This window comes from Ambystoma mexicanum, chromosome 2p, assembly GCF_040938575.1.
Source record: "Ambystoma mexicanum isolate Mex_15411 chromosome 2p, UKY_AmexF1_1, whole genome shotgun sequence".
Lineage (NCBI taxonomy): Eukaryota > Metazoa > Chordata > Amphibia > Caudata > Ambystomatidae > Ambystoma > Ambystoma mexicanum.
Window position 1 is genome coordinate 813,686,201 of NC_090923.1, and position 14,526 is coordinate 813,700,726.

Below are 14,526 nucleotides of genomic sequence, written 5' to 3' on the forward strand. Positions count from 1 at the left end.
ATAAAAGTATTGTTGCTATCTTATCCATTTCATGTCAACTCCTTAGTGATTATCAAGAAGTGTGCTAGTGCCAGATTCTCCGTTGTTAATCTTTATCATATCAGATTAAGTGTGATATTCAATTATTAATTTATTATAAAGTGTGATAGATATATATTGCTTTACTTCTCAAATAAACCTTTTAATTTGCAAAACAGAACTACTTCTTGGCTCAGTGGGGTCAGGGGGATTCTGAGAGAGGGGTGTTATATAGGGGTAGTCATCCAGAACGCATGAACTGGACATAAAGATATATCAATAAGGGTTTTCATTCCGTATTCTAGACTAGGCGTTGACTTGGCTGTAGTGCTGAATTGAATCCTCTTACAAATTGGGGGCTCGTGCCGGACGTTTGGGTTAGATCTACCATTTGTGCAGATTAATACAGCGTGCCAGCTGACCAGATACACATATCCGGTCGGATCACCACGCTGTGTTACGCTGTAAAGCATTCCTCAAAAGGGACACTCCAAGAAAAGTTCTGTTCTGCAAAAATAAAATACAAACTTCTGTAAGTCAGGACAGAGACCAATCTCTAGAATGACGACCTTAGTAGACATGAAAATAGCCAGAGAGCACTTCTTACATAAGTTATTTGTGAGAGGTGAATGGGCTGAGCAGGGCCAGGAGGCCTGGTTGCAGGCCATCACGCGACAGGCCACTGAAACAGGGTCAGACTTATGGAGAGATCAGGGTCCATTACATGTGGCCCTGAGTGAACTATATATGGCTCCTAAGGCCAAAGATGAACACGACAAGATTGTTAGGATAGCGGCATATTTATATTTATATATGGGAGCCATACAGAATAAATGTGCTGAAGGCCATGATCTGGCAAAAAGGCAACAGATGGCGTTAGAGAAGGCCCAATCTGATCTGGACTCTTCTGAGCAAAGGCTGCACAGAAGCCAGGAGTCAGAAAATGAGACCAGACAGTACATCACTAAAATAAAGGAGGATATGGATGTGCTGCAAAAGGAAAAGTCAGAACAGGATACCAGATTTCGGGCCTTGCAGAAGGAACACCAAGAAGGTTTGGACTCCCTACTGCAAAGCCAGAAAAAGCTGGAGCAACAACTGGACTTCAACAGGGTATGTGCTGAGCAGGTAGTCACCCTGCAAGGCCACCTAGATAGGGAAAAGGCAGAAAGCAATAAACTGATTCTGAAAGACCTGGATACCCAGGCAGAGTTTGATGAAGAGCGCCGGAAAGCTGGTGCCCTTCAAAGGCAGAGGGACGACCTGGCAGCACAGATGCAGGCTCTCAGTCAGGAAAGAGACACTTTAGGCCAGGAAGTCTGCCACTTAAAAAAGGAAATTGAAGAAAATCACCTGGCCCTCCAGGGGCTGGGTGACCTCCAAAAAGAAAACCAGAACTTGGTAGAGCACACCAGAAGGGTGGAAGATTCTCTGGCAAGAAAGGAGCAGGCCGGTAGGGATGGGACTCAGGAGGTAAACCTCCTGCAGCAAAGACTGGCCCAGTTCTCCAGGACCAACCAGGAAGCACAGAGGGAAAATGAGGCCCTCTGTCAACACAATGATAGGCTCCAACAACAGGTAGCGATGCAGGAGAGACTGATAGAGTCTAGTAAGGCCTTGACTGAGGAACTGAAAGCACAAATGCAGGCTCTTGCATTGCAACAGGGAGCAGGGGCGGATAGAGATGAGGTCCGCTGGGAAAGAGAGACTCCTGACCATAACCTCAGGAGCCCTAACACCAGGGGCCTTCATCTCTCCCAGTCCCTGGACTCTACCACCCCCATGTCCCCTGGCGCACATGAGCACAGGGCCACAGGGATGGCAGATTACTATCCAGCTAAAAGTATGGGGCTCATAGGCCAGTACCACTCAGGAATGGAGGGGTGGGCATCCGGGTATGGGCACCCAAGTACAGTACAGTTCAGTGGGGAACCCCAGGAGAGTAGGCCCCTTAAGGGCATCCTGAAAACCTCTGCCCAGTTAGGTCAGTGGGGGGGGTACCGAGCAAATCCTGGCAGCAAGGAGGGATCTGAGGACTCCTCTGAGCACCACAGGAAACAGGAGACCAGGTCCCCACATTCTGCCAGCCATTCCCAGGCTCGCAGAATCCGGGAAAACCTGGAAGAACAGACAGGAACCTCTGGGAGCAGTGCCTCTGAGTCAGAGGATGAATGGACAAGGGTTACCCGAACCAAAAAGGCCAATAAGGCAAAAAAGGGCCTTGCTTAAGGACCCCTTAAAGCAGATTAAGGCGATCAGGAGCGTCATCACGCCTTACCATAAGAACGCTAAGTATTCTGTTTGGGAGCACTTAGAGTTGTTTGAGCAAATGATGGAGACTTTCCATTTGAAGGACAGCCAAAGCTGTATTCAATATGTAAAGTGGACCTTCTCCCCGGAATACTCCAGTTTCTTTGCGGGGCTGGAGGACCAAAATCATTTAAGATGGTCCACCTATAAGGCGGCCATCTTGAAACATTTTTCCATTCATAGAAATCCTCAAGAGGCTCGCAAGGCAGCCTACAATTTGCAATGTGGGGAGGATCAGGCCCCACAAGAATTTGTGCAAGAACTGAAACGTGCTTTTGCGCAGACCACCAGAAGGGTGCGCACAGACAGTAGAGAATTCATAAATACATTTTTTCATGCCTTGCCCAAATACATAATCACCCAGCTCGTGAGGGATTTTCACGAGAAAAGATCTTTAGACTGGGTCCTTGAACAGGCTACCCGGATCTATGAGGTGCAGAAACCGGTAGATAGCAAAAATAATGCTCAAAAAAACCCCAAAGCCAACAGCACCCCTGCTGCTGCCAAGGTGGCAGAGGTAAAGGTCACCCCCATTTTAGAGTTGGAGATGGGGGGGCCTAAAAACCTACCTGCACCTAATAATGCTAGGCCCAGAAGGTCCTCGGGCCAGTCACAGACAGTGAGCCAGGGAGGCAGCCCCACAAATGGGGTCCCTCGCTCTCCTGATTATGTAAGTCCCCGTTACAAGGGAAATCGACCCATCCTGGGTTATGTGTGGACTCCTCCAGCCCAAGGGGGGGATCCAGCCAAGCACCTAACCCAGGGAACTTCCCTCCCAACTTCCCACAGGAGGGCAGAAATTCTCCAAATCCTGGGCAGAACTTTTTCCCCAGGTATCCACCCAATTTCCAACCCCAAAATCATCCATCCTTCTTTCCCCAATTCCCTGAGCCCAGACAACCTAATCCGGGAGAGGGGAGGCCAAGGGTGGAGGGGTACCCAAATCTTCCCAACCCGGGGTATTACCAGAGGAGGGACAGCTACCCTTCCCGGGATCAGCCCAGGCGAGAAAACAGGGCCCCGTATCAGCCTGAGCGGGTTTCCCAGTTAGAGCGCCAGGTTCAAAACATGGCGCGGGATCTGGGTCACATACTGAGGGCTCAGCAGAACCCTCAGATCGGCATGCCGGCGCAGAACGCACCCAACTCTGGACCTGGTGCCCCAGAACAATGACGGGGGCAGCACCCCGATAACTCACCGGTTCCCAGGGAGGAGGCACAAAGGGAAGGGGGGTGTAAAGCCTTGGAGGAAGCTTCCTTCCTCACTTGTAAACAGCCCCTGGAAACCCAGGAACCGGAAACAAAATCTCTTGCCCCTGAAAGTCTGCCTCCTAAGGAGCAGAGGGAGGGTAGGAGAAACAAAAGACCCAAACAGACTCAGTTTGAGGAGGAGGTACAGATCTTCCAATTTGAGGGAGAGGGATCCTCAGAGGATCCTGGGGAAAGGATCTTCTCCTTCAGAGAGGGGGGAACTCCTCCCAAAGAAAAATGGGTCCCTAGGGATGAAAATCCAGACTGGGGAGATGTGGAGACTGAGCTACCGCCGCCCACTATCTCATCCCAGAACCAACAGCAAGAAAATCCCCTGGTTCAAACCCATCCTGGTGACTGCCTCCAAAAAGGGGGGGGCGGCCCAGAGCCAGGGGAACCCACAATGGCTCTGATCTCCAGTTGACAAATTTTTCTTTCAGATTCCCAAGGCTCTCCACAGAATTCTGCCCAAATCTCTTCTCTCGCCATGTCCAAAACCAGAAAGTTAGCCAACCAGTTGTCCAAAAATGTGCATTATCTGTGCCCCCTTGAGGAGAAGGAGGGAAGATACTATGCCCCGGTACAAGTACAGGGGCAGGGTACAATTTCAGCGCTGGTGGACACTGGATCTCAAGCTACCCTTCTGTCCAGAAGGGCCTTTGATGAACTGAATGCAGGAAGGGGAGAGAATTACCAAATTCCTCTCACCTCTCTTCCTGGACAACTGCAGAACTTTGACGGGAAGGAAATTCCCGTCGAGGGGACGGCAGACTTGGACATTAAAATTGGGCGACACAAGTTGAAACACCCAGTCATAGTTGTGACTCCAGAGGGCACCCCTTGTTTACTGGGGAATGACCTCCTGAGAAGGTTGTCACCCCTAATAGATTGCGTAAACAAGGTCCTCTGGACCCAGACTAGCCGACCAATAAAATTAAATCAGAGTGTCAACCATGTTAGTTTAAACGGCACCTGCCACATGGTTGAACAAAAATCTGACCAAGTAGAATTTCACTTCCAGAATAGCCAAATTCCAGACGTGACAGTAATAGCAGTAGGACAACAGACTGGTGATGGAGGGTCCTCTCTATTTCTGAAAATCAACCTTCCTTCCAGTCTAAAGTGGTACTCCACGCTGGAAGGAAACACTGAGATTCTATACTAATCCACAATCAGAAACTCCCACTCCTATAGTCCAGGAAGATGTGAAATCAGCTCAGAGCCTGGCTGATATTCAGCAAATTGGAGAGCAGTTGTTCATCCCTGTTCATTTAAATGAGGGGAAGGACTCTGTTCTCGCTCGAGTGTGTGTGAACAACGGTAAGAGCTTCATCAGCGAAGCCATGTTCCGCCAACTCCCAAAAGATCCAGCCATTCCCACATTCAAACTGATAGACAAATGGGAAATGGACCTGGAAGCACCTAATTCCAAACATCTCCTGCCAAGCAGGTGTATGCTCAAAATCTCCATTGGCAACAAGAGCATAGTCCATAATTGTTGGGTCGTGCGAGACGTTACTGCCGCCTTTTACTTAGGCAGTGACATTCTCAATCGCTTTGCCATTAGTTTGGACCTAATAAACTTCAAAGCTTGGTCCCGATTAGCGGATAATCCCATGGGCTTTGATGATCCAGAAAAAGCATTTAGGTCAGCTCAATTGCTACCTTATGCAGTTGAAATTCAGATCAAAGAGGAAGTCACCATCCCAGAAAGGACCCGACAATTCTCCCTGGAAGTGAAAGCTAAAAGAGGACAATATTTGCAAAACCCTGATGCTTACATACATCTAAATGCTACTCTCCAACAGCAAGGGTTGGGGGTAAACCCAACTCCATTAGTCAACATAGAACATGACACCATTCCAATAGAGGTGGATAACAGCGACTTAAAGAGTATTACTCTAGCCGCAGGCACCATTATTGGAATGGCGGTTGGTGACCGACATTTTTCCATCGACTTAGGAAATGAACTGTTAGGGCCAATCCCCAAGGACTGCTTTGACAGTGACAGTGATGACAATACAACACCAGACAGGATTTTTACCCGGCATGGGGGGAACTTCCTGGTGTACACTTCCTGCCCCTATGGTAAGGAAGATGTGACTTGTGACTTCAGGAGGGAGGAGGTGATTTTCCAAGTCCATGAGGGCTGCCTTTTCCACCTGAAGCCTCCAGTCCAAATCAGCACTCTGACCAGGGACTTCTCCACCCAGCTGGAGGAGGCCGCTGAGATAGCCAAACCAGAAGTCTTTCCAGGCTTCAGGCAGATGGTGGAAGAGAGAGTCAACCTAGCTGATGCCTGTGTGACTCTGGAACAAAAGCAAAAGTTGAAACAAGTTTTCTTGGATTTCCAAGATCTCTTTGCGGTAGACTCATATGACTGCGGTCGCACCGACATACACACAACAACAATCCCTACGGACCCTGGCATGACTCCAGTGTTTGTGAAGCAATATCGTTTGCCTCTCGCATCCATGGAGTCACTTACTGAAATAATTAAGAACCTTGAGTCCAGGGGAATAATCCGTCCAGTCCACAGCACCTTCAATAATCCGGTGCTGGGAATATTGAAGCCAAACGGCCAGTGGAGACTCTGTGCTGACCTCAGGGAGCTCAACAAACAGGTCCATACTTCCCGATGGCCTCTGCCCTACATTGACCAAGGGCTGGCCCAGATCCAGGGGTCACAGGTATTCACTGCAATAGACCTGACCAATGGGTACTGGACCGTGCCTGTCAGTAGGGAGGACCAATACAAACTGGCTTTTACCTTTGGGGGCCAGCAGTACACATGGACCCGGACTCCCTTCGGATACCTCAACTCCGGCAATGAATTCAACATTTTCCTACATAAGGCCATGCCCGACCTGGGTGCGAGGGGTAACCTGGCTTATGTAGATGATGTCCTCATCAAAAGTTCATCTGTGGAGGAACACATAGCGGAGATCCGTTATGTTCTGACCCAGTTGAGGGCCGCCGGAGCAAAACTTTCCTTTCAGAAAGCACAGTGGTGTAGAACCCATGTTAATTTCTTGGGGCATGAGATTACTCCTCAGGGTCTCTGTCCCCAGGAAAAGAAAGTGGAAGCACTTCAGAAACTGAAAGACCCCACAACTCTGCGGGAACTAAGGAGCCTCCTTGGACTGACTAATTACAGCAGAAAGTTCATTGAGGGCTACGCAGAGATCACCAGACCCCTGATTCATCTCTTGAAGGGGGGGGTCAAGTGGGAATGGGGTCCAGAACAATCTGAGGCAGTAAAACAACTCAAAAGAAGCCTCTCACAAGCGCCTTGCCTAGCTTACCCTGTCAGAAACAAGGAGTTCTTCCTGGAGACGGGGTTCTCTAATACGTGCTTGACGGCAGTACTATACCAAAAGCATGACAAGGTCAATAAAGTAATCTCCTATGCGAGCAAAACTTTATCCTCTGTGGAGGAAAAATTCAACGATTGTGAGAAGGCACTCCTGGCAACGGTGTGGGCATTGAAGAATTACCGCCCGTTTATCCAGGGGGAACACATCATAGTGGAGACTCCACACCAGCCTCTGCAATATCTCCAAAGTGACAGAATCCGGGCCGGAAATGTGAGTAATTCCCGAATTACTTCCTGGATTCTGTCAATGCAAGGCTTTCCTGTGGAGGTCAGATATGGCCAAAACAAGAAGAGTCCCCTCGCGCAAGGTCTGGCTGACTTGCATGATTGTGCCAGAGAAAACTGTCTCGAGGACGAAAGTCTAAAATTCAAGGACAACATGGAGGCATACCTTAATTCCCCACACAAAGTCTTTGAAGAAGACAAGTGTGAGGGAATGCCCACTGTCTATGTGGATGGATGCTCTTACCATGTTGACAACAACGGGGAGAAAGAACTGGTGGCTGGCGTAGGGAATGCATGGGTGAATGAGTCCCCAGAACCCTCCGCTGGATACAAAATTGGTCCCCGAAGTAGTCAGGTGGCAGAATTGATGGCTGTGCATCAGGCCATCCTCACTGCTGTCCAGCATCAACTCCGCGAACTGGTCATAATCACAGATTCGGATTATGTACGGAACGGGTTCGTGGAGCACCTGGTTAATTGGAAAACCAGAGGCATGTTATGTGCTAACAACAAACCCTTGGAACATGGGAAGTTGATCCAAAACATTGATGATCTGGTCACCTCGAATGAGATGACCATCTATTGGAAAAAGATCAAGGGTCATTCCAAAGTAGAGGGACCAGACAAAACTGGAAATGACTTAGCTGATCAGCTGGCCAAAACCGGGGCCATCCAAGGGGATCTAATTGAGATTGAGTCCCTGTTGGGGGAAATCCAGGTCACTGCTATCACTAGGTCCCAGACAAATGCTCACAACGACCTTTCAATTGCACAATGGAGTAAGGAGACCCCTGATGCTGATTTGATTACAGCTCAGAAGGGGGATCCAGTAATTGGTAAATTTTACCAGCACCTTGAGGACCCTGAGAACTTTCCCCTGACGGATACCGATTACATTGGGAAAGAGGACCTAAGAGTGTTGATGAAATGTCCAAAAATGTTCCGAATCCAAGACGGTTTGCTGGTAAGGAAATCCAAAGCTGGCCACGATCAGTGGGTGGTTCCTACCTCATTCCGAAGCCTGATGTTAAGTCACGCCCATGATGCGGCCACCGCCGGTCATAGGGGGTTTCACACAACATTGGAAATCTTAAGAGAGGTTGCATACTGGCCACACATGGGGCAGGACCTCGACCAATATTTGAAGGGGTGTCTTGTGTGTGCACAATTTCAGCCATCATCCCTCACGCACCGCGCGCCTCTCCAAAAGAGGGGGATGACACTGCCATGGTCAGATTTACAATCGACTTTGTAGGCCCCGTGATTCGCTCTGCTAGGGGGAATAAGTACATGTTGACTGTGACATGCTTGTTTACCAAGTGGGTGGAATGTCTCCCAGCCCCAAATTGCAAGGCAGAAACTGCAGCTGCCTTGATGATTAACCACATCTTTTCCCGTTTTGGTCTACCTCAAAGGATTGAGTCAGACAGAGGTAGCCACTTCACCAGTGAAGTAATGACAAAGATGTGGGAGATACTGGGGGTCAAGAGAAAGCTACACATTGCTTACAGGCCAGCTTCTTCTGGGGCAGTAGAGAGATATAACCGAACCATTGTGAGCATATTAAAGAAGTTTGTGGCAGATTCTGGGCCAAGTTGGGATATCCGATTACCTCTGGTCCTAATGGCCATCAGATCTACCCCTTCATCTGCAACCAAAATGTCACCATTTGAGTTGATGACTGGGCGCAAGATGGTGCTTCCGCAGCATTTGCTCTACAGGACCCAAGAGCAGACACTGATAAATGCCTCCACTACTCATGAGTATGTGGAGAATTTAAGGAAACACCTCCAACATGCTTTTGCTTACGCTCAGCGGAATCTAGAAAGATCGGCTGATAGCATGAAGACCCACTATGACCTGAAGACTTCCAGGAAGGAATATCAGGTGGGGGACCGGGTCTATCTGTACAACTTCCAAAGAAACCAGGCAAAACAGCGGAAATTTTTGCCTACATGGAAGGGACCCTTTGAGATCATCGACAAAATCTCCCCAGTGGCCTACAAAATCCACATCCCCAAAGGTCCTTTGGCAGCGGGGGAAGACAAGTGGGTCCACATAAACCAGTTGAAATGTTGCCATCCCAGGCACACTCTGCAACAACTGGAGGAATCCTCTGGAATCCTAGCGGGTACTGTCTCAGACTAATTCAGTTCCAACCATAAAACATACCACATCTAGTCTCTAAAATATTGTGATTTGCATGAAACTGTCTCTTAGTTATACTGTTTTTTTTTCAAAATAAGAATGTAATGTTTCGTTATGATGAAATGCATATGCTGCCCCACTATCTCAACAGTGGTGGAAACACGTCTATGAGTAGGTATTGCCGCTCTTCCTTTGTCGTCCTAGGAGAAAGAAAACCTGGAGACGGGCCAAGGACGACGATCCGGAGACCGGGAGCAGAGACGCAACGGGCCCGGGGTACCGCCCAATATTCCCATCAGGACCGGCGAGGAGAACCGATCGATCCGACCGGATGGAGGAAAAGATGCTGAACTGTGCCATCTATTGGAAGAAGATGAGGAAACATCCCAGATCTTGCGGGTCCCACCAGTGAAGGATCAGATGGCCACCGCAAGAAGGGGGGCTTGTGGGATGTATTTACCCCTGCATCCGAGCCCTACCTCAAAACTGTGCATTACTGGCATTGAAAACATCATAATGGCCAGAGCTCCCCAGAAAATGCACAGGAAAATCCCATTTTGCCTATATTGTGAGCTCAGAGAGGCAATGCTGATTGCCAAAAGCAAACCCATAACTGTTGGGAATTCCTTTTTCTTGAATGTCAAATATGGCAAAATCATGGGCACAGAATTACTTTACTGCAGAAACACACCAATGCCATGTCCTGAACATGGACAATATACTCCATGTAATATCACTTGCTGAAATGAATCAATCTAAAAAAAATCCCAAGGACGGATGCAGTAACCACAAAATCCTGAGGGTGGCGCTAGCGGTCTAAACTCTGACAGGAGAGCTGTCTTGCAAAACTGTCTAGTGCAAAGAAAGGGGTCTTATTTCATTGAAAGTTCAAAGGGGTTGCCTGTCCTGAGAACTCTTGACACTTCAGAACTCAACACAAGAAGCCAGGAAATCACAGGGTTCTGTTAATTAAATGCAAAGTGGCTCCCTGGCCTCCTGATCTCAGCTTCCCAGAGACCACACAATGGCCCCTTTCCTCTGAAAGGAATATGTTGATTTTGACTGTTTAATGTCAACAAAGGCCTGCCTGCCAGAGGACACGTGACTGACCCACCCAAGTCTTGGAGGCGGACTCCAACACTCTGAGAACTGAATTGAAAGCAAAATATATATTTTACAGAAACACTGATAACTCTTTGTAATCAAATGACAGAAATGTATAACCTTGAGAGACTTAATTTAAAAAATGTACCTTTAATTCAAGCCCAAACTCCAAATTGTGGGATATTCTGGGACAAAACCCTGCTGTTTATTAATATTACAGACTCCCTGTTTCAGCTAGACAAACGAAAATGCATTGGTATGTGGGTAGATATGTGAGGAACAGTTGTATAAAATTTAATGAAGATCCAATGTTGTTTAGCACATTAAAAAGTGCTAAAAGTTGCCATTTTTGAATGCAAGCTCTTAGAAACAGCAGATTTGGGACAGAGTATACCTCATGTGATATGTGACATGGGTATGTAATTTCAAACAACTGTGTAACTGTGAAATATGTATTTTGATCATATATAGATTTGGGTGCACAGATGACAGGGGAGTTTTTTCAAGAGATCATAAATGGCTGACATCACTCTGACACAACTTAGCTCCCCCAATCAGGGGAGAAATGAAAGCTGGACCAATGACAAGTGAGAGGGGCAAGTTTAGTTATGACCAACACACACACCCACTTGCAGAACATATAAATGGACCACTGAAACTTAGGTAGAGAGATTCATTTCCATCTGCAGCGGGACGCTCTGCCGGAAAAATCCATACTTACCTCCATCAACCTTCAAGGAGCCAACACTTAGACTCCAAGATAAACAGAGACTACAGAACCTTAACCAAAAAGGCCACTGCCAGCAAGAGTATTTGTCAACATGCCTGAAAATCTTTTTGCAACTGAACTCTTCAGACAGCCGGCTGACGCCGTCTGAATTTTGCCAAGAACTTTTGCAAGAACCCAGTGACAGAAATATCCAAAGAGAAGGCGGGACCCGACCCAGAGAACCGGTGCCTAGCAGAGACCAGGCCATTGTATCCAGAGTGCTGACCCCGATGCTGTGAGCAGTTCCAGAGGCCAGGCGCTGTGAGCGGAACTCGGGAAGACCTGACCAGACTGAAGTCCGTGACCAAGTCGCTTTCCGGTTCAAAATCTCTTGTGAGTACTCAGCAAAACTCAGAACACATCTCTTAGTTAAAATCATATAATTCAATCCATTTTTAATCTAAGTAGAACTGCAGCTTAGCAATTGTGTTATTCTGCCATCATTTTTAAAGCTGAAAAAGTGTTGCGTTTAAAATTTGCAAAACCAAAAATGACCTTCACTAAATCGCTCATATCTCCGCGACCGTTTGTCTTAGAGACTTGCAGTAACTTTCATCTGAAAGCTTAGAATCTTAGCTTTTAATCGCACCAAGAACCACATTCCTAGCCCTTATAGTTTTACCGTAATCGCGCTCGGCGCATTCGCAAATTTAGCCGCGATTTGACATTTTACCGCGATTTGCAAATTTCTTCACGTGTGAAAACAGAAGCTTCTTGCTTTCATTTGCCAAAAATTCGTTTAACCTGCTAGTTACACCCTAGGACATTGCTAAAGTAAGCCTGCAACTAATTTAAACCAACTAATCCTCAACCTGAACCTCTAGAGGGAATTAAAAGCATTTTAGCATATTTTTTTTCTTCATTTCCAGCACATTTAAAAGCATTTGGGCCTGTGTTTTCAACTTCCGTAGTCTAAGTTGCTGGGGTGAACTGAATTACATTTGAATTGCATTTCTGAGAATTGTGTGCCTTCCTTCCATTTCCTTGCATTGCATAAAAGGGGGGGGTGAATTGTCCAAGAAAGTGATTACATTGTCTTTTGCTGAAATCCTATCAAGTTATTTTCTGTACTGCATTTCATTCCACATTGCCTCCATTGGAAACCATAAAAGTATTGTTGCTATCTTATCCATTTCATGTCAACTCCTTAGTGATTATCAAGAAGTGTGCTAGTGCCAGATTCTCCGTTGTTAATCTTTATCATATCAGATTAAGTGTGATATTCAATTATTAATTTATTATAAAGTGTGATAGATATATATTGCTTTACTTCTCAAATAAACCTTTTAATTTGCAAAACAGAACTACTTCTTGGCTCAGTGGGGTCAGGGGGATTCTGAGAGAGGGGTGTTATATAGGGGTAGTCATCCAGAACGCATGAACTGGACATAAAGATACATCAATAAGGGTTTTCATTCCGTATTCTAGACTAGGCGTTGACTTGGCTGTAGTGCTGAATTGAATCCTCTTACACCACACCGTTGCCAGGAGTGCCTTCTCACAATCGTTGAATTTTTCCTCCACAGAGGATAAAGTTTTGCTCGCATAGGAGATTACTTTATTGACCTTGTCATGCTTTTGGTATAATACTGCCGTCAAGCACGTATTAGAGAACCCCGTCTCCAGGAAGAACTCCTTGTTTCTGACAGGGTAAGCTATGCAAGGCGCTTGTGAGAGGCTTCTTTTGAGTTGTCTTACTGCCTCGGTTTGTTCTGAACCCCATTCCCACTTGACCCCCCCCCTTCAAGAGATGAATCAGGGGTCTAGTGATCTCTGCGTAGCCTTCAATGAACTTTCTGCTGTAATTAGTCAGTCCAAGGAGGCTCCTTAGTTCCCGCAGAGTTGTGGGGTCTTTCAGTTTCTGGAGTGCTTCCACTTTCTTTTCTCGGGGACAGAGACCCTGAGGAGTAATCTCATGCCCCAAGAAATTAACACGGGTTCTACACCACTGTGCTTTCTGAAAGGAAAGTTTTGCTCCAGCGGCCCTCAAATGTGTCAGAACATAACGGATCTCCGCTATGTGTTCCTCCACAGATGAACTTTTGATGAGGACATCATCTACATAAGCCAGGTTACCCCTCGCACCCAGGTCGGACATGGCCTTATGTAGGAAAATGTTGAATTCATTGCCGGAGTTGAGGTATCCGAAGGGAGTCCAGGTCCATGTGTACTGCTGGCCCCCAAAGGTAAAAGCCAGTTTGTATTGGTCCTCCGTACTGACAGGCACGGTCCAGTATCCATTGGTCAGGTCTATTGCTGTGAATTCCTGTGACCCCTGAATCTGGGCCAGCCCTTGGTCAATGTAGGGCAGAGGCCATCGGGAAGTATGGACCCATTTGTTGAGCTCCCTAAGGTCGGCGCAGAGTCTCCACTGGCCGTTTGGCTTCAATATTCCCAGCACCGGATTATTGAAAGTGCTGTGGACTGGACGGATTATTCCCCGGGACTCAAGGTTCTTAATTATTTCAGTAAGGGACTCCATGGATGCGAGAGGCAAGCGATATTGCTTCACAAACACTGGAGTCATTCCAGGGTCCGTGGGAATTGTTGTGGTGTGGATGTCGGTGCGACCACAGTCATATGAGTCTACCGCAAGGAGATCTTGGAAATCCAAGAAAACTTGTTTCAACTTTTGCTTCTGTTCCAGAGTCACACAGGCATCAGCTAGGTTGACTCTCTCTTCCACCATCTGCCTGAAGCCTGGAAAGACTTCTGGTTTGGCTATCTCAGCGGCCTCCTCCAGCTGGGTGGAGAAGTCCCTGGTCAGAGTGCTGATTTGGACTGGAGGCTTCAGGTGGGAAAGGCAGCCCTCATGGACCTGGAAAATCCCCTCACCCCTCCTGAAGTCACAAGTCACATCTTCCTTACCATAAGGGCAAGAAGTGTACACCAGGAAGTTCCCCCCATGCCGGGTGAAAATCCTGCCTGGTGTTGTATTGTCCTCACTGTCACTGTCAAAACAGTCCTTGGGGATTGATCCTAACAGTTCATTTCCTAAATCAATGGAGAAATGTCGGTCATCAACCGCCATTCCAAAAGTGGTGCCTGTGGCTAGAGTAATACTCTGTAAGTCGCTGTTATCCACCTCTATTGGAATGGTGTCATGTTCTATGTTGACTAATGGTGTTGGGTTTACCCCTAACCCTTGCTGTTGGAGAGAAGCATTTAGATGAATATAAGCATCAGGGTTTTGCAATTTTTGTCCTCTTTTAACTTTCAATTCCAGGGAGAATTGTCGGGTCCTTTCTGGGATGGTGACTTCCTCTTTGAGCTGAATTTCAACTGCATAAGGTAGCAATTGAGCTGACCTAAATGCTTTTTCTGAA